The following is a 24,452-nucleotide window of genomic DNA, read 5'->3' as shown; positions in this document are numbered from 1 at the left end:
GTTTATAGGCCCACATTATAGACCTCATTTTCATGATATCATCTCTTCAGTTTATGGCGGTTTTTTAATAGAGAACATTTCTTGTATAGCTATGCATATGCTTTCCCCTTTCAAAATGGCTTTTGAATGACAACCTTTCACCTGGCTCTGAGTTCACTCATTGTCATAAAAATATTTTTAACACATATTTCCAAAGCTATCACTGCTTCATGGGGATGTGGAAAGCAGCCAGTTCAGAAGCATTGTGTATCCTGAATCGGTCTGTCCAGCCTACCTCTGATCAGAGGGTAGTGCAGCAGCAGCCCTTGGCAGTGGTACCCGGGACGAGCTGTGCCTACATCACAAACTGCAGCATCTCAAATGCAGCTTCTCAGGCAGACCTGTTGCTTCTCGAACAAGAGCCCAGGAATAGGAGAAGGGGGTCCACTGAGGGACCTCAGCCATGGCTTGTAGGTGTACTCAGGGGCAAGCAATGCTGCTTAGAGGCGAAACCTCTCAGTGAAAGGTTTCACCTCTCAGGCGAAACTCCTGGGGCAGTTCCCCCACCCCAGGAGGTCCTGGGCCTGCTCAGGGTGCCCTGTTGGGGAGGGACCAATGCTTTTCCAACTGGTCTTACAGGCTTCACTAGGCTGTGGAAGATAGGCTGCTTTTTCATTTATGAAACAGGGTTTTTTGAAAGGCAACCATCTCCCATGTAAAGTTTGATCATTTGCTTTTCTCTTTCCCTTTCCAGCTAGAAACACTCCTTAATGCAGAGCTGCTGTCTCAAGGGTATCTATACAACCCCCAATCTCCCACCTCATTCCAAACACACACAGCGCTCACACCATGTAACATTACACATGCCAAACACCATGAAATATTGCTTCATCAATAGCTTTCCTCTGACTCTCTTCATTAGGCCTAGGCCTTCATGTCTGTGTTTGATAGATGTTTTAATATAGAACAGGAATTTGTTCCGTGTCAGCTATTTTAATGCAAATTATTGTGACTATAGAAGGTGCCAATTAGACTGACAAGCCTACAAATGCAGATCTCACTCTCCACAATTTAGGTAGTAACATATTATTTCTACTATTGTATTGAGGCAGCTGTCAGTAACTAATCCAGAATGTGGGCCTCATCCTACAAGGAAGAGTACATACTTTATATAGGAATTTAAAACCTAAGTGTAATGTAAGTAATGAAAAATGTCTGCTGAACCAGGAGGGGGAACAGAGAGATAACGATGACTCAATACTAGTTGGCCTGAAACGAAGTAACCCCAGCTTGCCTGCTGCCTGAATTTTAACAAGCATATGGTTTTTGTCAACATTAAGACAAGAGCAGTTTTGAAGGAGGGGAATTTTTGGAGGCCTCTTCTTACATGAGAGGAAAACACAAGAAGACTGGTATTAATGGCAAAGCTGAGGAAGAGGTCAACAGCAGAAACAAGGGGATAGTCTAGGCAGGTATTTCACAGCAGAGAAGGAGAGAGAAAGGTTTTGTAGCGGATCATAGCTGAAGTGGCAAGTAGTGCTGTGACAATTTTTTTTCAGATGAATAGTTCATTATATCAGTGAATACAAGCTCTCTGCTCTCCACAACACAGTACTGACAAGCCAGGAAATGGATTGTTGCAGCAGCCTTCTGGTCATAGCAGGGGAATAAGAAATTTGTCTATGATGGTGGAGAGGAGAGGTAGCCAATTTTCAAAAGGTTATGGAGGGAATAAGGAGAAAACTTCAGCTCTGATGCAGCTTTAGCATCAAGGAGAGAACTATTGTAAAGAGCAAACTGGCAAGGAAGGTGGAGCAGTTTCTGCAAAAGAAAAAAATAGGCTTGTCAGGGAAAGATTGGGAGCTCTGTTTTGTGCCTGTGCTGGCAGGACATCCATGAAGAGACTCAGAGACTCAGGCCAACATTAAGACATGATGAAATAAGGAGTAATTTAAGTTAACCAAGGTAAGCAGAAGAAATTACATGAACTAGCTATGTCCCAGTTTCCAGGCTGCAAGTGAGTTTAAGTGATATAAACAAGAATATTGCTGCAGTTAGCCTGTTCCGTGCCTAATTTGTCAACTTCAGTCATTACTCTCCATGGCACCATCACAACCTCCACAGCAAATGACTGCAGTGTTACAGAGTGAGGTGTATACGAGGAATAAGAAGCAGGAAAAGATTAATTCATCAGTAATAATTTTGTCTCTTGGAGTGTGTATGCCCTGAGAGGAAAAAATTCTACTCAGAAGTTATCTTTACATGCCATATATTTTATATTTTCAGGAAGGTTTTGTTAATTTTTTACAGGTGTTAGTGAAGGTTTTATCTTTACTGTCTCTCAGTGACTTCTGTTTGACTGTGTTCCGTCAGCGCAGCAAACCTAAGCTCAAGTTGAAAGGAAGTTGTATCCTCTGCAGTCATAAGGACATGAGTCGAAGTGTAACTCTTATCCATGAATCACAGTATAGCTCAGCTCACTTTCCCATCACTGCATTGGGTTTACAAATGAGAATGTTAGTAAGAGCTTTTTAGGCAGAAAAAATATGCCAATGGAGAAGACTCATTCAGCAAGAATTACTTACAAATAGTATCAATTGCTATTGGGACCATAAACAGACTCTTTGCTGTATACGTAATTGGTGCAAACACAAAAAAAAAAAGAGAAAGTGCAAACCTTACATGGAGATTTCTGCCATAAAGGACTTCAAATGCCACACTAATTCCACCATCTGAGCAGGCAGTGAAGGAAGTATGGTATTATTCAGGAGAAATCTCTTAAGTCTGAAAAGTAGCTTTTTGGTTTCTGTAGGAAGTTTATTCCTTTAGAAATATTTTATGTTTGTGAATTTTGTATGCACTTCAGTTTTGGTCCAACTATCATGTTATGAAAGAGGAAATGAATCAAAATATCTTATGATTAGCAAATCAATTCTTCTAAAAGACCTACAAAGTGGTTTTTCTTCTGCATATTCTCTAGTTAGTGAAGGAGACCACTTTCAAACTTACATATACATTTCTGCAGAGAAGCTGCCCATTAAGATGTATGCAGCTTTCTTACTGTAACTCAGTGATTTCTATGTCCTTGAAACAAATTGTCTGGCAGCTACTTGAAATCTAGCAAGTGTGTCAGCAAAAGTGACCCATATGTCAACCTTTCACTTTGCAACCCTCTGCTGATTGTGAAAGAAGTGTGAAAAAATTCCAAAAGGTTCCAGTTCTCTCACTTTAAGTACTACCACATGTGGGTGTTTCAGATCTACAAGTTCTTGAGTTATTTAAAAAAAAAAAAGGGGAGAAATTTTCATAAGGACAAATGTTTGCAAGATTTTGTATAATTCTTTCTTCTGAGGAGGCTAGGTGTTTCATGTCAGTAACCTTATCTAAGTAGCAATGGGCATGTTTTACAGTGTATCCCCTATCTTCATTACTTATAATGTTTTAGGATCCCTTGTAGCTAGCAAATGACACTGAAAACCATGATTTTCAAAGGGTCCCCTTGTACTTCAGTGCTCAACTCTAGTTGAAACAGGATCTGAGTGCCTAACATCTTTTTGATGGTTGTACTGGTATTTTTAATTCTAGTACCAAGTATAAGCAAGTGAAAAGATACACAGGAGCTAGGGGAGGAAAGACAAAAAAATAGATTTTATTTCTCAAAATTCAAGACCAGTTTACTTAGATTCTTCTACATACTTCTTCAAAAGTAGATGGTAAACTTTTTGAACTTTTCTGCCTTTTGACAGGAAACTGTTTTGTGTTTATAAGTAGGTAAGATGACTAGTGTCACACTAAAGTCAATCTCTCAGAATAAAACAATGCCAAAAGTTAACAGACATCACATAAGAGCTACTTTTATGTTGAGTAAGACAGTTTTGCAGTGTTAGTTTTCTTGAGTAATTACTGTGTTATCTTTCATTTTGAAGGCTGAAGTTCTGAAAATTGTTGAAATCTTGCTCAGCCAATTTGAATGAAATTATTCATGGTCTTGGTCTGAATCCTTAAAAACCCAGTGAAACCAGTAGGATCCTCTTCATTTCTATGTTTCTTTGTTGGTCTATGTAGGTTTTTCTGGCATTCTAGACACTACATAATCTCTTTACAGAAAGTACATTCAGGGCACCGCATCCTGTCAGCAATGTTTCCTTGGCTCATCAGTTAGATGATGACATGCCAGCTTTCAGACATGCACATATTGGACCAGCATTGCACGCAGGGCACCTCAAGATAGAAACCAGACCACTGACCCGAGTAAGAAGGGGTCCCTGAAATGATGCATCAAAGATGGTACGCCACTCCATCTGATATACAAAACCAATTCAACATAATAACATGCTCCTGTGACAAGACACCGCCAATGAAGTGTCACATAAAGGAGTCACAATAACAGGGTATAACTATCATTTTGGCAGTTTTGTCAAAGATATTACTAGGACAGTGTGTATGTTTTGTTGCCTCACCCTATGCACGGAACTTTCAGGGACTGCTTATTATTTCTCATGGCATGAGAAGATGTGATCCTTACAAGTAAATGGAAGATTATTTTTTGCCATCATGCTGACAAGTGTAACTTCTCCTCCATGAACTTTAGATTCTTTCTGTGAAGCTGTGTATTACTAAGGGTAATGCTAGACGTGGCAAGACTAACCACAAAGCTGCTGCCATAATGTATGCAAAGCTGAAAAGTTACTCTGTCCCTTTTGGGTCTTTTCTGCAGCAGATAGGAGAAGCTTGATTTTTTCCAGGAGATTTTATCCTCCTCTTTTCCTGGAGCTCTTTTTCCTGGAGCAGTTATTTCCTCTGGCTGTTTGATAGTAATCATTCTGCATGGATACATCTGTGACCCTATGAGAAAGGTGAGTGCAAAATGGACAACCATAAATTCTATTTAAGGATCAGTGGCAAGGAATAAAATGAAAGTAACGAAACTGGCCAGAAGGCACTGACATTAGAAGAGAGTCTTAATATTCCTCCCTCCCCTCCCCATCTCACTGAAGTTTTAAAGTCTTGGAAATTGTCCTTCAGGGTAAGTTTAATGTGCAGCAAATAAAGACTTACCCACATGACCCTTATTAGCATTTATGGAGAGTTGTTTTGGCTCTTGTTCTGGGAACCTTGCTGCTGGAGCCTGCAAAGCGTAGCAGTAGAGCACAATTTAAGAGTTACAAGCACAAGTTACAAGTGCAAGGATGGCAGAAGCTTCTCGTTGTCTTTCACAGGAGAGAGTGCTGACGGACAGGCGTGTAGGAGAAAGCTTTCCTGGAGTCACTGCCAAAGGAGCCACCATTTAGGAATTGTAGCTCTAGACTTTTTTGGTTTTTTGAAGAGCAGATTACAAAGCACCCACCATTCAGAAGGCAATGGAGATTTCCCAGCTACTCCTGTTGTAGATGCAACTGCAGCTCATGTAAACCGTATCTAAGGTAGCTACAAAAAATAAACTGCTAACAGAATAATAATGAACGTAATGCAGGACACAGAATCTTCTGGGTAAGTACTTGGGGGTGAGGCTCTACTCCATCCTGGTAGCGCTGCTACCTTCTAGGCAGTCCAGCTTGGCCTGAGGGACAAGAGAAGGGAGAGAACACTGCAAGGTCAGTTCAGGGCAAACCCTGGAGAGAGAAAGCAAAAAAAGCCAGCAGAAACAGCATCTTCTAATAGGAAGGTAGAGGTGTTTGGCCTCTGAGATATGGAAAGAAAAAGTTGTCTGAACGCCATGCCAATTCCCCCTCTCCCTGGCAGGTGCCGTGCAGACACCGGCCGCATCGCCATTGCCACCGCCACCAAGACCTCCTGAGAGAGCCTGCAGAAAGGCCCTGACGTCCCTCCAGGAGGGTGATACCTGTGTGCCTACATAACATGGCAGGGCTCTCACTCAGCATGACTACTCTTAACACCTTTTAACTAGCTTCCTTTATTCTTAAGGATTATTTTTTAGGAGCTAGGTACAGGATTAGGAGTACAAGTGGAGTTGAGATTTATAAGGTTTGGTACAGAGAAGCAGACTACCGACTTTATTTGCATTCTGCTGTAGCAACAGCCTCTCACTATGCAATGGATGAGAACAGAAGATCAAAAGTCTATTTTGAGACTCTCTGGAATTCACTCTACAGATGTTGCTCCTAACATACTGCTTTTAAATCAAATAATGTTTTTTTTATTATTTCACACTACTTTGCTTCTAGAGCTTGCAAGTCATGATTCCAGCTGGACAAAAGATGCAATGCTATATCCAGGAAAAGAAACCTTTTTTAACTTACATTTTAAAAAGTAGATCCTGTACAACAGGCTTCTTGTAGCCCAGTTTTTCTGACTAAACCCAGCTAACACACACACCTACCTGGTGAGAATTTAATAGGTGTAGAAGATTACAGATACTGTGCCTTGATTCACAAGCATCAACCAAGATAAAACTTTCCAGACTGGCTCCCTGAACTATATAGTTCCAGGTATTTTGGGAGTCCCCATGGACATCCAAAACTTACTTACATTTTTATGCATGAAAATAAGTGACACTTTGAGATTTTCATTTTTGATTATTTGCTATGCTTGCATATGTAGCTCTCAGCGGATGCAAATTAATTTAAAATTATTAATTAATCCCATTATTGGGATTTTTGTTTTTAAGTTTGTCCCTTAAAGCCCACAAATAGCCATCTGCTTTGCAAACTCTTCATTTTTAGTGTCCCATGTGCTTGTGACTCCTCAAAACATCCGCTTTTTCCCCCAGGTATTTAAATATTCATTTGTTTAATCTTGACTCATTCCACTTGATACACTGAATAAAGAAAATATTGCAAAGTCACCTTCACATAAAATGCAAATAAAAAACATTCCAAGGGACTGGAAGGTGTGTCCCTAGCTGCCCCTTAGGGCTTGAGCAATTGGGTGGGATGTGAACCCCTGGGATGTCATAGCTTGCTGTTCTGCCTGAAAAAGGAGTATTGGCAGTTTGGTATGTGATACTACAGGAGATGATACTTAGCTGCAAGGTGGCAGAGAAGGAGGAAAACAGGACTCTGCAAGCAGCCATGCAGTGGGAGCAGGTCCCACCACTGGGGCTGGCAGGGGGGACCTGCCTACACCCTCCCATGGAAGCAGCAACAGCAGCAGCTCCTCACAGGCAAAGGAGGTTGTTGGCTGGCTCACTGGCCAGACTGCCCTGGGCTAGCAGGACAGCCTTCAAAGCCAGTGCTGGCATTTTTACCAGTTGCTGCTGGGTATGTAACTGGTTGGAAAATTTCTGACAGAATAATGTTTCCATTAAAGAGGCAGTTCTATTAAAATTGACACATTTCATAGAAAGATGACAGCATTGATTCATTTGGACTCTTCCCATTTGAAAAGTGAGCCTTCTTGTTTCAATTCCATGCTATGAAATCAGCTCATCTCAACTTTTACCACTTTGATTTACTCTGCATTTAAATACTAAATGAGCTGTTATATACACGTAATATAGATAGATAGTATTCTGACATTAAATTGACCTAGTGATTTAACTTTATGAAAAAGGTTTCACAGTATCAAAAGCAAACATTTTGATAGCAAATTCACGCTGCAGTTTCCACAGTGTGTACTCACAGGAAGTGTGAAAGATGAGGCTTTACAAAACAAAATGAGAAAACAGATTTGCCTATGCAATGTGGCTAGTCAGGTTTCTGAACACCTCTGCATGGGAACCACTAACCGAAGCTGTCGTGTTCTGCGGGGCAGATGCTTGGAGGAGGCTCCTGATTTCCATGGGCTTGATTGTCGCCCACAGATAAGCGAAGGAGTCAGCATGTCTATTGCTTTCTTTCCTCTGCACTTGAATCTACTGTCAGTACACTCTGCTCTGCTGGAAAGCCAGGGAGATGCAGGACTGACCACAGCTGCTCATCAACAAGCCCTCATGTCCTTCTCCCTCCACTGACTTTCAAACGGGGATGCAGCCTGTTCGTTAGTGGCTGGCCAAACACAGCTGTTAGAAATGTGATGTCGCAGCAAGGCTGCAGGACCCAGCGATGTGGGTGTAATTGAACAGCAACGATTGAGGTGTAGGACATTTCCTGGGGGACGAATAACCAGCTGGGAGGAGTTAATGGCCCACATTGTGCTTTGGCTCATTAACCACTAGCAGATATTAATCCCCAGAGAACATTCCTGATGGGGGCTGGTGTTGCTGTTTGAAATGAGATAAGGCTGTATTTTGTTTTCTTTATGCCTAACTGTTTGTTCCCACCTGTGTCTCTTTGTCTTTGTCAGAGAGAGCCAAAGGGGTCCTAAATCTCCTCCATATGCCCTAGTAAAGGTCTTGAAGTCACCAGGTGGTAACAGCCTGTTCCTGCACAGCAGTGGCTAGTTATGCTAACTCCTGCCCCATGGGCCAACCCCAGATTCCCTTACTGTGGCTTATTTCCATACTGGCATGGGAGTTTTCTCCTTTTCCGTAGGCAATGCAATACAAGTATGAGAAAGAGAAATGGAGAAGGAATGACTTATGATGTCTTCTAACTTATTCAGGGAAACTTCAAGGAGTCCTGTAATTTATAAGTTAAAATTAATTATTTTTTAAAGGGAGCTGTCCTACCCACTGTTTCTGGAAAGAAAAAGATGTAAAGCAAATAAGCAGCTATTTTTAGAGGATGTGAAAATATAATAACAGAAGTTATTGATGGGTGTACCTTTGTCAGAGAAGCTCGATAATATTATCAACTAAATCACTTCCCCAGACTTTTACAGCTTCCCAACCGTAATGGAAGATAGCCTCTTATTTTTAGTTAGTCTAATAAAAGAGATTGCATACAGTTTTATGACACTTTTTGAACACTTTAAAGTTATTTTATTTTCCACTCAGAAGGGAAATACTCACTGGAAACACCATACTGAAAAATCAAAACTCCTCTTTCCAGCCTCTCTCCTAAAAATACCAGGGACAGCTCTGGGAATCAGCATCAATGTAAACAGCTCCAGCTGGGCCGTCCACTGGGAATTACCTGAAAGTCATTTCTTGTAGAACTCCATTGACCATGAGAAAATTATACCAAAGGTGAATTTGGTCCTGGCTGTGAGGAGGAAGGACAAAATCACTGTGGATACCGTGGTACTTGAATCTGAACATTTGCCTTACTAGTGGGTTTGGAATTGATCCCTTCGTATCTGTGGTGGGAACATGAGGAAAACCATTAGTGGCAGGAGGAATTAAAAAGACAGAGGCTAAGGGCAGCAATCTAGTGAGATGCTGCTGTTGTCTACATGCCCAGAGCACTTGCCGTGAACTCATTTTAAAAACTGCACTGTTTTATAGCTGGTGCTCAAGAGAAATGCTCATTTGAATTACTTTACAGCAGCAGTGCTTTTTATATTAAAGGTCAGATAAACCTAGGCTCCTACTGTAGAAAAATTCCACCAATAACAGGGCTGTCTCTGAAAGACAAGAGGTTTGAGAAGGTTTTTTTGTTCCATTTCCTTGTACTGGTAGCCTTGGCAAGAACAGAGAAATTAGGCAGGGTCGGCCTTATTCAACAAGAGCAAAGTGGTTGTGGCAAGGCTGAGTGGACTCGGGGGACCTGGGTTGCGTTGGACCAGAGCGGGTATAGGCACACAGGAAAACAACCAGCCAACCTGACTGAGCCTAACGGATTTCACGAGGGAAGCTGAATATGCACAAGGAATGTAGAGTTTTGACCCTCAATAAGCCAAGCAGTTATTACGACTGGGACTGTGGGCCACTTTGCTGATGCAATGGGTTTTGTTCACTTTTATGTATATGATTATACTGTATATTTTCCAAATAAAATTGTTTGCCATGTCATCTTCTAAGAGACTCTCCTGTGATCTTAAAAGGTTGAAGAATACCTGGAAAGCAACTAGGAAGGTCACAGCTTCAGTCCCTGAATGATGAAAATAGACATGTTTTTGGACAAGGAAGATTTAAAGCAAGACCATTGAGAAAACTGAGTCTCACTCTGGTAGTAACCACTGACATCTGGTACAAAGTCACAAAATAAAAAGGGAGACAGACTGAAACATATGACCCCAATGAAATAACTGTTCATGTGGCATGGTGGTTGGGTGGAATAGTATGAGATAAATATACTCACAGTAAGAAAAGAAAATAGATTGACCGCTGATCTCAGGATGTTATAAAATGTAATACAGTAGTATTCCTCTCTCTTAAACTTTGTAAGTGTATTACAAGTAGAATGAGGACTGAACTTGAACAGAATAATACTTTAAGGGACAAATAATAAGAAACTGTTTTCTTTATTCTTTTTGTTATATTGTCTCACACCACTTTTATTGTTCCTCTTCTAAAGTGCAAGAAAGCCTCAATGTATGTGTGTGATGCCACAATATACTTTGGAATTAGAATTAATTTTCTACCTTTACAGCAGAACAGTCATTCGAAAACTGTCATAAATGATATACCTAATACCATAAAGCAGTTCTGAGAGTGTATGAAGTGAGGGCTTGAGGCTTCTCTTTTTATATTTCTTGAGTGCTTATGGGGGTCCCACTGCCACAGGATCTTAAACTCATGACTTTAAGAATTTATTCTCCTAATACTTAGATGTTATTAAAGATTTGAAGGAGAAAGTCCATGAAAAGTGACAACTTGGAGTCCTAGAGTCTTGATGGTGCTTCTCAAGTTTTCTGCTTAGTCCTTTGAGAAAGTTAAAAAAAATAGATATTTTGCATTTTCACTGATAATTTCCCTGAAATTCTGCTTCTGCTTAACTCCAGAGCAACTTCTCCATCTCACAGGCTCAGCAAATTTATTTAATTCCCAAAATTGGACAGGCTCCTCAATTTAAATGTTTATTGGCCACAGTGAACCAGACCCAGCAGCCATCCTCAGCACACTCTTTAGAAAACATATACATAAGTAGGTTCGATCCCCAGTCAAAACAGTGCTGGAAGCTGTATTCATTTAAAGCTACAGAGAAAGAAAGAGGAGAATGACATTGAGTATCCCTTTCTCACCATATGAACACGTGCATACTTACTCCCTCCAGTAGCAGGGAGTATCCTGGTTATGATTTACTTCACATTGGATTTGCTGTCTCTAGCCTTGGGATACACAAAACTTCTCAACCACTAGGCCTCAGCTGATACAGTACTCCCATCTTAACTCTTGAACATGGCCCTCCATTATACAGATGTGAACTCACTGGGCAGCAAGAACACATCTAACCTTTCACAGCCTCAAAGCACTACCTTGAGTCCAGTCCCCTAAGACCTGTTAATACTTTCCATTCATTCATTATTTGTCATCAGATAGATGCCTGGCTGAGGTTAGTTCATACTAGTAGGACTCTCTCAGGAATTGATGTTTTAAATAAAAAAGGATTATACCTCCTGAGTCTTAAAAGACTCAGCAAAGGTTCCCAGCTCTGGGAAGTGATCTGGTACTCCAGACCACTAGGCTAAGTAGTCTAAGTAACATCTGGAGTCCTGTAACAAGTGAAGCTGTATGTGATTCAGAAAAAGGGTAAGATTTAAGATACAAACTTGTGTCTGAAGCATTTCCTATTTACCAGTTCAATGCTCAAGCTATTGGAAACATCCCACCAAAGTGCCAGCTTCCCCAGGGAGGAGAGGGGATCCAAGGTTGTTACAGTTTAAGCACCAGATTCAAGACTGGGTTCAAACTGTGAACTGGAGTCATGGAAACACAGAAGGTGAGTCCTTTTGCAGTGTTAGTCCTATGTGACTTTTCAGCTGTACTGGCTGGGTAGGGAACTTTATGAAAGGCTACATCCCAGCTACATAAATGGCTACTTTAAGACAGCTGGGTCATTCACACTAAGGAAGAACCACCTCATTTATGGTTAGCCATGTTAAAGTTAGATATCTGCTGTTGTCAGGTATGTATCTCCTTAGTTGGTGGGAAGAGATAAAGGCTGAACAAATTATTCGTAAGAAGTGGCTGCATGGTTTATCGTAAGAGCTTAGGTGAATGACCTGGAATAACTTTTTGATGGCTACAGCTGGAAAAGACAGATCCCATTTATTTGTGATTAACATTATCAAGACGAGATGCTAAGGCAATACTGTCAAACACCTGGTTTTCATCAAGAAGAAATCTACCGTTGACACATCAGTCATACGTATGCTTATTTAGGCCAATAGCCAAATGACACAGCCGTAAAGTCAGAGATACCTCCCTAGCAAGAAAACAGTCTTAGTTTAGAAGTGGTGATAGCTTAGGTAATAGCACCTGGTCTAGTTGAAACCTCACTGTTTTTTTGATTAGAGGACATACAAATGCTTCTTTGATAAAAGTCAGAAACCTGCTTTAGGGAGCTAAAAAGCATGTTAAAAAACCTCATCTTGAAACATGTGCCATACACGCCCATGAGCCTTCACCATACAAAAGGGTGGCAGGGGGGGCTTGTGTTGTTCTTTCACACATGGTTTGCATATAATGTGAGAATAACTGTCAATGACGGCATTTAGCTGGTTGAAAGAATGTGTTTTTCCAGTGTCTTCTTGCAAAATTCTGTTTTCCAGCAAAGGCCTTAGATACCGAGTCTCTCAGAATAGAGCAAACGGATTGCCAAAAACCATGAAAACAAAATGACTGTCACCATTGATTAATGAAAATAATATGCTTGCTGGTAGGCGCACACTCACTAATCACATTTTCCATATACAAGTCCTAATCTTATATTTACATTCAAAAATACTTATTTTGCATAAAAGGGAACAATAAAAGAAGCTAAAAGTAAATACTCTATGGGAGAACACAGTCTGCATCTCCTCTGCAAGAGCCTGTGTCTGAACTGAAGATGCGACGGTAGCATTCTCCAGCTGATACCAGATTCCTAGTGACTGAATGGGGTTATACAGAGAGAAGATCCTGATATTTCCTACACATCATCACAGTCTTGAATTCTCAGACTGAAAAAATATTGCTTTGATAAAAGTGACAGGTAACAAATTGATGAAAGTTAAGCATGAGGAAGTAACTCTTTCTTTGATTTTTTTGCAACGTTAAACCCTCCAACCCTCTAAAATAAACACAGTCAGAAAGACAGGACTGATGTAATTCACTGCATCGTGCACGTTTAGACACTACAAATTGTACCCCAGACAAATTCCAGCCACGTGCTTCCAGTACCAGGTTCTCCACATTTCTTCTTTCCTAGCAGTCTCAGCAACTTCCAAATGCTGTGCACGTCCCATCTGTAGCTAGGATAACAACAAAAGCCGTGCACACAGAACAGTGGTCATCCTCTCTCCTTCTCCATCCTTTAGCCTTGGGCCCAGTTGGCACCAACCACCTCCCTGTGCAGATGGTGGCCTTCCCACTCCGCCTGCAGTCCTTTCTCTTCCTTGGTACTGACTGCCAGCTTTCTGGTGAGAAGCTAAATTAGTTTATCTAGTGGAGTGATGTCACCCCTCTAGTTCTATCGTGAAGCCCTGCTGAATGGAAAACAAAAGGAAAGGAGTCAAGGCTGGAGGAACATGGTGGGTTTTTTTTCCTTCATTCTCCAATTTCTGCTATAAGGCTGCAGACATAACAGCCTTAGGTAAATGGATTAGGTTTAATGAGCACCCAACCTGCAACCAGACCTATATTTGTATGGCACATAGCAAATAACCTCTTTTGCCTTTTCAGTATTTGGCTGAAACTCAGCATATGGAAATGACAAGTACTAATAGCTGAGTACCCAGCACTTCCATAGCTGGCTGGACCACTCTTACATTCAAAATCTGACTTCCTTTCTCACAGTACAACTGAACCCAAATCACAGATCTCAACTTGCTTTTGAACTTTGCAAAGCTAAAGCCTGGTGCTGAACTGTGCAGCGGCAGACCAACGTGAGCAAACACATTGGAAAGCCTTGTCCTGTCCTGAATGGCTAAAAAAAGAGCCTTATGAAGTTTATGCAACTGCATTCAGGGAAGGCACTCGAAATATCTCTAGGTGAGGGTCCTGGTTTTCCTGGCCATTATAAAGTATCTTTATCTCTTAATTACATCTAGGTAACTAGCTCTGTGAGCTAGAAAGGAATGCAAACAGCCCTCCTGCAAAGGAGTCACAACACTTTCTCTCCTGTGTGCCATGGTTTCTGCCCCTGCCGCGCAAGCCAGCGAGACACGGCTAGTAGATCAGATGGCTGTGGCACCACTGAGGTACTCCACCATAACTTCGGATGCAAGATGGGAATCTTGCCCTTTCCTCTGCTTTTGCAACATGATAAAGTGAGCCATGAAATGGCTAGCTAGCAAGCAGGTTTTTCTCCACCCTTTTAATAAACCTATGTGCACATTTAGTGATTTTTTGCCATTTGAGGAAACTATTCTTTCTCTTTGGCCCCCGAACCAGTACAGTACAGATTGCAGTTTATATCCAATCATAAACTTGACCTAAAAGAAACTCTGAGAGTACATGATCCCTAGAAAGGTTGGTGTATTCATCCTCTGCTAGCGAGCACAGCAAACCCAAAGTTTTCATGAGGAAAGTGTCTGGTTTGGCATGGACACAATGTGGGTGTTGTGTGGTAAGTTCAGGTGTCTTTTGGCCACACAGCTGACGACTGTACTCTCACTTCACATAAATATACATATACAGTCACTAATTTCTCTTTTCCGGCATCCAGGTTGTCTGAAATAAAACTACTGAGGGCAGACCTGCATTTTGCTGTTGCTGAGCACCTGTCAATCACTTATAGCCACTTGCTGCAAGCAGAAAACAAGGGTCTGCTTTTTTGTAAAGAACTCCCCCAGGTGTGAAGCGTCAGAGGAACAGGCTCTGTTACATTGCCAGCTAGTCATTGCCAGCTATTCAGCCATACAAAATATCAGAAATTATATAATTAAGTCTACTTTTAAATTTGCATTTATAGAAGGACTTCAAATTCCTCTGGTTTTAGTTTTAAAAAATGATTTTTTATTTTGCACAGTGGCATTTTTTTTAGGATGAATTTTCTAATTTTTCTTCCTTTTTGAGAAGAGACACATTTTCTCCATTTCTTTGAGCTCTTCTGACTTACAAGATAAATGTTCATGGATTTACATTTCAAGTGGCAATTTTTCTTTGCAATGTTTTTGACCCAGACAGAAAGAGCAGAAATATTAAAGATCTAAAGTTATTGCCAGAATTTTTCATAGGTGAGTTTCTCAAGGAAAGCCAATACCACATAAAGATTCTTTATTTCTAACAAAGCTTGACTTTGGAGGTGGACTCCTGATGGAAATTGTACCAAAGAAATAGTAGGAATGTTGGAAAGTGCAGGCCATAAGCAAAGGAAATAATTCAATTTTGAATAGGAGGGAGCTGGAAGAACGAGGGTCATCCAGGGAGATGAGGGTAGAAAACCTGGGAAAGACAATGAAATGACCCAAAATCTGTCATTTTCTCTTTTCAAAAGACAGCAGTTGAGAAGACAACATTGATTTGGTTCAGAAAGAACACTGACTCTTCTTTTGCAAAGAATCAACCATTATCACTTCATTAAAGATCTCATCAACTCAAGTACCAGCCAGCACTCTGAGGGCTGTACGTGTTTAACTTCACAGCCATTTTTAAAACAAATACTGAAGTCCCCTTTTCCTCTACCTTTTGGTAAGAACTATCATTTTCCCAGAACTTACGGTTAATGCATTTAAGTGAGAATTAGGGACCCTATACGTGCACACACCATGAGATAGAGCACGTGGGAAAGGAGTGGGAATTGGATATGGAGGATAATTAATGGCCTGGGCTACACATGATCGTTATTCCTTCGAGGAAGAGTAACCAGGAGCAATGTTTACCCAGGCTGGGAAATTGGGAATGCTTTCTGGTTTGGGGGGGGGGCGGTATTTTTGGAAGTCAACAAGCATATCTGTATGGCAAAATAGAAACCATAATGTCAAAACTTGATTTAGTTACTATAAGAGTCTCCTCTTCCTGTATAAGAAGTAGGTTTTTTCCTTTCTCCCCCTTTTTTGTCAAGAATTATTCAATTTTTTAAGCTTTAGGTTACACAATGCTTTAATGCTTTGCTGCTCTTTTAATTAGTCTGTTATCACTATCTTTTAAGTAGCATTTCGGACCCATCCTGCATGCCTTTTAATTCTGTCAGTTCAGTGTTGCCTCTGTGACTTGTTTTCTACACAACTATTTTCCAAATGAAAACCTTTCACCACCCTTTGAGTCTTAAATCTTCCCCTCTGCAGCAGAAAGAAGGTATCAGCCAGTAAGTACGGCAATTCTAACCTTCTCAGGTATTTGTAGTCTGTGAAATACTGCAAAACATCAACAACACTTGAGCAGAAATTTTAAAAGCATGCAGAGAATGTAAGCTAGTTTAAAAAGTTTTCAGTGATTGGTACATCTAACAAGCAATGCCCTACCATGACCTTTTAAAAGCATCGAACACTTAGTGAAAAATACCAAGCAACAAGGATGCCAATTTTTGTCGCGTTTTGTGTGTGGCCTCTCTTTGTGAAGGAGGGAAAAAGAGAAGCTGTTACCTTAAAAACAGTCTATTAAGAGGAACTCTGCAGCTGCAGTTGTGCCATGATGTCTCTGTCTAAATTAAACCGCAAATTTCTACAATTACCTAAAGTGGTAAATGCTGAATTTTAAAACTTAGCTAGGTCTTTTGTAAACTACTTCTGTTTCTCTGCTTTCAGGGAGCTCTGGCTTCTCTGTAACCACCAGAGCACGGAAAGAAAAGCAGAGTATACAGGTGAATTCATTGGTTTCAGCTCCAACAACAAAGCAATACTAGAGCTGCAGCTTTTGGAGAAAGAAAACAGATACAAGATGAAGGGTAGGTTTAAGATAGGGCTTTTCCCAGGAACTGTTTCTAGCCTTTCCATTTGAGAATGAGCATGTTAGTTGGGTCACTTTGGGCTCAGTTATGACTGTCGTAAAGATCCAGACTTTCAAAAACCATTTGCACTGGGCACTGGAATTTCTGAAAAAGAAAATCCCTGCAGGAGGCACAAGTAGTGTAAATATTGTCTGTAACACAGCGATTGGAGCAGCCCAGGGTGATAACTCTCTGAAGCAGTTAGTGTACGTATATAACTTTATCCAAGTTTCCATCTAACTAACCCCGTGCTTTACTTGGGGAAAAGTCTTCTGCTCCATTGCACACACGCACTGAGCCCCACAGACCATGCTTGCAGCAGGGCATCCATAGGTACACAGGCTATAGGGGCTGCCTCATAGCTGTGGCTGCTTCCCTGAGGCTGAGCTTTACTTCTGAAAGAATGGGAGACCAGAGCCAGAAGTGGGCATGGCTGTAGGGCACAGACCTTGCTCCTACACGGGCTGGCACCTATCCTCACCAGTAAGGATGGTTTCTTCTTACCGGTTGCAGGCCCCTTCCCACATGCTACTCTAGTGCAGAAGCAGCAAACCTGTTCCTCTTGCAGCTACAGAGGACAAAGCTCGATTCTAACAACAGACATGGAGCTAGACTGTGCTTTTAGTGGGTGGCACTTTGTTTACACACTTCTGTTGCTTGTACATATATTTGAAACTTCAGTCCTCAATGATTTTTTTTTTAAACCGTTTTATTGAAGTAGCTTCCTGCTCTACTGCTTCCCTATCAGCCGTGCAGTCAACGCCTTTTACCATGCGAGCCACATACATGTCTGTCTGTGAGTTTGTGGCCTGGGAGCTAACCTGCTTCTGATACTCTGGAAGAAGACTCCATAAGACAGCTTTGACAGTTCAAATTTGTGTGAAGGGCTGTGGTCTGACTTGCTCCAGGTTAGTGCATTCTTCCCGTTTTGAAGTCCGTAGCCTGGTTGGCCCGTGTTAAACACGACATGAGCACCACTGGCCTCCCCTCCAGGCAGTGCATCAGCTCGGCAGGCTGCTGGCGTGGCTTAGGCCCCATGTCACATGTTTGATTTGCTGCTTCGGGTCTGATCTGACTTTAAAGTTCAAGTCCTCTGGGTTTAAGTTTAAGGCATTTTGTTGTTGTTTGTCAAGTCTGAAATATTTTCTTTCCTGATATTCATAAACTGACTTCTTGTCAGTATGTTATCTCTTTGTTTAAAAGCCCACAGTTCCTTGCTAAAACCAGTGAGAACTGTTTAAAGACATTGCTAACATTTTTTCAGAAATATGGTGTATTTTAATCTGCATCTTTGTACAGAAGTGAAACTTCATGAAAGAAACCAAGGATTTTGGATGCCACCAATTCCACATTCATGACTTGACGCATTAAGGAAGCTTGGTTTTCCCCAGGATAAATACTCAGCACTTCTCAAGGAGTTAGGCATCCAGAAAACCTCTAAATACATTTTGAAAATATAAAACTTGTTTGCATCAAGATCTCCGTCCTGCAGCTCCTTATCAGAGCTCCCTTTCGCTTTAGCCAACTTCCGATACCAAGCCTGTTTTTCCTCTCCTCCTTCCACTTTCTGCATTTGTGATGATTTTAAGCTCTTCGGCATATGACCTGTCTTTCCATACTCCCATGCTGTCCGTAGCACACACTGAATGCTGTGGTGGTAAAGAGGACACAGCAGTACCTACCCATCTTAGTTGCGCCTGTGTCCAACCTTCACTGTACCACTCCCACTACCAGCACCCTGCTGCAAGTTTCAGCGCCGAAGACACAGCTCTGACATTGCAGGTGAACTAAGATTTTGGCAGGAGAACTACTGGAGCAAATACAAAGTCCAAGAAGGGGCATTACTCTTCCTCCAAATTGTTTTCCTGGGCCTGCTCTACACAGGTATGGTTGCGCAGCATAGTTCCTTACGTTAACCCCGAGTAAAGCTTTTGTGTGATGCTGTAAGTGACTGACAACAGTGTCAGTGAGCAGCCAGCTGGCTTTTCCACAGTATCACTCCTTTCTCTCCTGATGTCTATGTGAACATGCTAAAGCTTCACTAGACACGCTGGCACTGAATATCTGCAATATTACAGCACTACAGCCCCCAAAACCCCACCCCAGCTACAGTGACAAAGCTTTCGCTATAAGAGGTGTCAAACGGAAGAAGGCACACTGTGTGCTTGTTTTACAGCATTACACAAATAGACTCTCTGACTGATTTTATTTGTGGGATGAGTAGCTCATTTAAACTGTATTCCTTTCATAGGCGCTTTATAAACACTGAGGCTTAGGCTTGTTAATTCGGCATCCTGTGCTGCCTGTACATTGAGACATTAGGCAAGTTTCCTCTTCAGCTGTGCTACCTGCACATGTGGAGGAGCAGCAGGACCTAGGTGTGATATCCACTGCCAACTGCCATAAACCAGCTCTCAGGTGCCACTGCTGCTGGGGCAGCGTGCTGTCAGTCACTGCCCGGACAAACACTTTTTTTCTGCAGAGTTGACTCAGCAGAGCAGGGGGCAGGGAGCCAGTAGTCCAGAAATAGTAGAAACAATTGCTGCAAGAGAATTTTAAAAGCCATTGGAAACTTGTGAAGCTGGATCATGCCAAAAATAAGACAGAATAGACTAGTACCTAGAGAAGATGACTTAGAGGAAGCCTGTACTTCTCCAGAGGTTCATCCCTGATTCAGATCTCATTATTTCGCTCCTTTTCCCTCAACACCTTCACAATTCCTCCTCCTGGCAGTTTCCTGGAGATAAGGGATGACCTATGAGCATGAGACAGCAGAAATCCTCTCCCCTCGTTAATATGGTGAGATGAATATTGGTAAGCTTTTGCTGAGTTTTTGCCACCCATGAGCCCTCCTGCAAGTATCAGGTAGGGGGGTGCAAGAGACCCACAGCGGCAGGGCATTAAAGAAGCCAGAGCTCACGAGGCCACTCCTGTCTGCGAGTGCCAGAATAGCTAAGAGTGGAGCAACTATTCCCTTCAGAGAAGCAACTTTAAGAAAGTGTCTCCTGAGGAGGTGCAGAGCTGGCTGACCCCTTGCCAGGGGATGCACTTGGCTGCGCTGTCCCGTAGGCACAGCCCAGGCAGAGCAACCCCGGTCACGCTGCAGGGAAGGGCTCTGCTCACCCTCTGGCTCAGCAGGACCACTCTCAGGGCTGCTCTGGCACACGTGGCAGTACCTGCACTGCCATCATCCTTCTCTGGATGGCCAAATGCTGTTGACATCACTTGCCAGAGGAGGATCACATCCTGCTGGCTCAACATGGTGGGCAGGGATCTGCATGTTACCACTGGCACCTGAGCATAGACATGCTATGAATGGCCTCATAAAAGTTCAGGGACCGGAGGAGAAATCTGCACTACCCTTAGCCCCGCAAAAATTTTTTCCTGCTGTACCTTACAATTCACAGTGTCAGAGAAACTAAAGTGTCATTTACTCCCATCATCAGCCTGCTTGCACAGCACAGCTTTGCAGTAGCCACTAAGCCCCCAGAAGGCTGAAGGGGTAGGAGGTCACCTGTACTTGTTGAGGCACACACAAATCCGCAGGTGCCAGTGAAGAAGGAAGATGTAGCTCCTGTTTGAAAAGAATCTCATATCTGAGTAAGTCATGCTTTTTTTGCAGAGAGCACTCAAAGACTTAAGCCAGCCCAAAACTGAGTGGAATTTCCCCACTGAAACTAGGGGAAGAAGTAAAAAAAACCCCTCATTTCCTGTGAGTTTATCTTATGAAAACCACAACTCATTATGGGATTGGAGAGGATTATTTCAGTTTAGGTACTCTTAAGAAACATTCTCTCTCTTGTTTATATTTGTGTCAGATGCAGACTGGAGAGGTAGAAACTCAGACACACAGCTGGTGGTCTTGCCTCAAAAAAAAGTCGCCTGTTATGAATGACCTGGTGAAACACTAGTTACCCAGAATGGTTTGAAGACAGCCTCTTGTCCAAGTTGTATTCTGATGTTCTTGTTATCTGGGAAGCGTGTCCTTCCAAAAGATCAAAGACGATTATTCTTTCAAGCATTAAAGCAGAACTGAAAGTGCATCAGAGCTGGGATATTACTGGACTGAGAGAGACAATTCAAAAACAATGCTAGAGCTTTTTCTGAGAAAAGGCTTAATTTTTTCTTATGGAATATACTTTTTTCAAAGGTGAGAAAATCCTTGACAAGAAATCCAGTCTTTTCACCAGATACCGTGTTTGTCGTTTGCTACTGGTTATGTGCTGCTTTCATTTACATTGATAACGCTTAGTACATGGTGCTCGAAGTGGAAGAATGGCCACTCTCCTCCAGCTCATCTGTGTGACGCTGCACCAAGGTGAGGCAGGAGAAGCCCTCACCATAGAGCAGCAGGCAGCGATGCTCCCAGCCCTGCAACAGGTGCCCAGGTCAGCTGTCATCCCTCAAGCCCTGAATGCAGAGCAGATTACATCTATGACTACGGGTCCTTTGGGCCAGAGTTTAATGACCTTTCAAGTAATCCTGGATCAGTCTCAATCATGCTTTCAGTACTGGATACTCATCCGAGGCCTTGATCATATTTAACTAACCATTTACCTGTTCCCACCAAAATATGAATGTTTTTTAAGTGTTCAAATATATATACATCCATCTGCAAATTGGATCTACTTTAAATTTCCATCTTCCTTTTTTTTTTTTAATATAATGTCAACACATTGAATGTCTGCAGATGTACTAAGAAAGTTTGCTAGAGAACAGTCAATTACAGTCAATTCTGAACATAAAACATTTCCCCTTTTGTTTGAAATGGAAAATAACCTGCAAGCCTTTCCCTGGTAAAAAACCAAGCTCCATAACATACATTTTTAAAAGAAAAAAGAAATTATGATTAGGAGTATTCACAAAGAAGAAGACCTCATCATGGTATCAAAAATAATACGTACTCTTAAGCACAGAATATAACAGCGTTCTCTTTGATGAATCGGAATTGCTCCATTTTAAGCAGGAAGTGCCTAATGAGGAGACACAGGCTGGCAAAGCAAACTCTCTGAGTATTTGCATCCCAGCCTCATGTTGCCAGCAGGTTTTACCCAGACACTGTATTTCAATACATGCTCATGAGTGATAATTAGGTCAAATTTCCCTCCTTGACCAGCATTTTATCCTTGTTCTTCCTTATTTGTTGCCTTAGTTAATTAAGGGATCTTTGTTTTATTCTTAGACTGCAGTACTTAGTAGGGGGAGGAAGAATTTTTTTCTTAATTTAACATATCAAAACAACGATATTGCAATAAAATGTGGTACATTAAGAACAGTTGTCTGCAGCCTTCTCCTGTTCTTTCATGCACCCTATTCTCTCTTTCAGCTTGGGAACATTTCATTTAAATTTAATCACAAAAAAACCCCCAACCTCAACCCAGAAAATGCATTTTGTTAGAAAACCACTAAAGAAAATAACATGGCCATTTAGAAGAGACTTCACTTGTGTGTCTAACAACCTGCAGACTGTTAATTTCAGCTTTACCTTTGCTTTCAAAAATTGGCCGTTCCCTTCATGTAGCATCATCAGGTTGGCTCTGCTTTCATTACTTGTTCTGTGAAATGCTAATGCCCCTTAAATGACTAGCAGTAATATATGATTACAGCAGTCCATGGGGGTTGGCGTGGGGTAGGGGAAAAGAGCTTTAGAAAACAAATCTAGACTAAGTAAAAAGGTGAAACAAAAAATTCTTTGCTAATTAAACATGTCTAATTTTTACTTAGCTACTAAAACTGGCTGGAAAATCTCAACACAACCAAAGAAAATCTGATGTTGTTGGATGGCAGGGTTTTAATGAAATTGGAAAAAAAAAAAATGTTTTCAAATCACAAGACTTTCAGTGTCCATAAAACCTTCGTCTGAAGGCAGAGGTATTAAAAATAAATGCAAATTTTTCTATAACAACAACAACAACAGCCCCCAAGGTATTTCTCTTTTCACAGCACCAGCTCAAAGTAATGGCATAGTGCCATTACACTAGATAGTCACATCCTACATTTTGGTTTTTTCTCAATCAAGTATATTGTATCTATTATTCCTTACATTTGATATTTCTCCAGTTCCCACCTACAACTGCTTTTAAGGCTGTTGAAGTCCTGAGTCAATTTATGTGTCTTTAGAGACTTCACTGCCATACCTAATTTACACATATAATCAGCTCATCCTCCATACACAGACTGTGCCACCTTGAGAGGAGGAACTCACCAGCTCACCAGTAATACACTAAAGGTCTGATTCATTCTTTAAAACAAGATTTTTTTCTCCTGACTAGCTATATCAGGAGCCTGTTTCCTAACCTAGATTGTTTAGTGGACATGATTCTGCAGGTTTTTTTTTCCTAGGCTGCAGGGAGCACCGACCTTGTGAGAGAGCCCATCCTCACCTATGCCTGGTTCAGTTCTGCAGCTAGACACACTATCTGGAGAGCATAGACTTGGTTCGTGACACAGATGATCTTCCTTACTCCACTATTCTTTAATCACGTATGCAGTTCACCCATTTCAAGATGACAAGAACACCTGAAACCAATGGCATTTTCAAGGAAATGTGATATTTGTAAGGGACAGAGACTATTAATCTTCTGAAAAAATCTAAGTTAGACTGAACCGGAGGTACAAAAGAGCAAGGTAAGAATGAAAAGCCTGAGCCCAAACTTGTTTATATTTGAGATAACCTTGCAAGTATTTGTATACATATCCAAGATCTTTTAAAGTTATTATGCTCATTTTTAACTCCTGCTACAAACAAAGAAAGATGTGATTGTCTGAGCTTCATTCATGAACTGGAATTACTAAAGCATTTGTGCAGCCTTAGGTCAGGTTAAAATATGAGCCCTGCAGGCCATGCAAGTAAATTAAATTAATTTCTGGACTACTGTTAAGCTTTGTTTTGTTTTTAACACGGAGTTCAACTTATTTTGATTCCCTGTGAATTTCTGATTTTCTCTCTCTCCTCTTGCTACCAAGAAAGACTTCAGAAACCTTATGGTTTCCCTGTCATTGTAGATCATGGATTGGCTAAGGAAAGACGAAGGCAGTAGTCTTTTTTTTGTTTGTTTACTTGTGAAAGTTAACTAGGACAGCATCCCATAACTTGTCAGTAATAAAGAACAGGATTTGTTCTTCCTCTCTAAAACTACAGCTCATCACACTAACTGTTTCAATGTACAGCAGCTTTTAATCACTGTTATTTGATCTTCAAAACCTATGCAAAGAGGACCACCACAAAAAGTTTAAACCCGGTTCCAGTACAAGCTCTTATCAGCTTCAAGAGCGCATTGCCTTTGTCAACTTCTAGAAATAAAGGTATGTGAAATATAGGTCAATTATTATCTGGCTTTAACAACAAAGCTGTACTTCTGTTTTGCACTGAATGAAAAAGAGGGTTTCTAAACTCCTTTGAAATCCTAATATTGTCAAGGAGAATGCTTTTTTTTATGAAACTTAATATTTATGAAGAAGTTTTATAATGCAGCCCCAGTATCAGGCTTTTGGAAACAGCACCACACCAGGGCCAATGCGCTTTTTGCAGATGCAAGTAGTTGGAGATAAAAGAAATGTCATTCTAATGCCAGGGCTATAGACATTCCAATGACACTGAGCAACTCACAGACAGCAGAGAAAAATGGCATGCCTCTTTTTAAATGCATAGCCTCATAAGTAACATTTGCAAACGTGATT

The sequence above is a fragment of the Gavia stellata genome, chromosome 2 (genome assembly GCF_030936135.1).
Source record: "Gavia stellata isolate bGavSte3 chromosome 2, bGavSte3.hap2, whole genome shotgun sequence".
Lineage (NCBI taxonomy): Eukaryota > Metazoa > Chordata > Aves > Gaviiformes > Gaviidae > Gavia > Gavia stellata.
Note: the sequence above shows the minus strand (reverse complement) of the source record.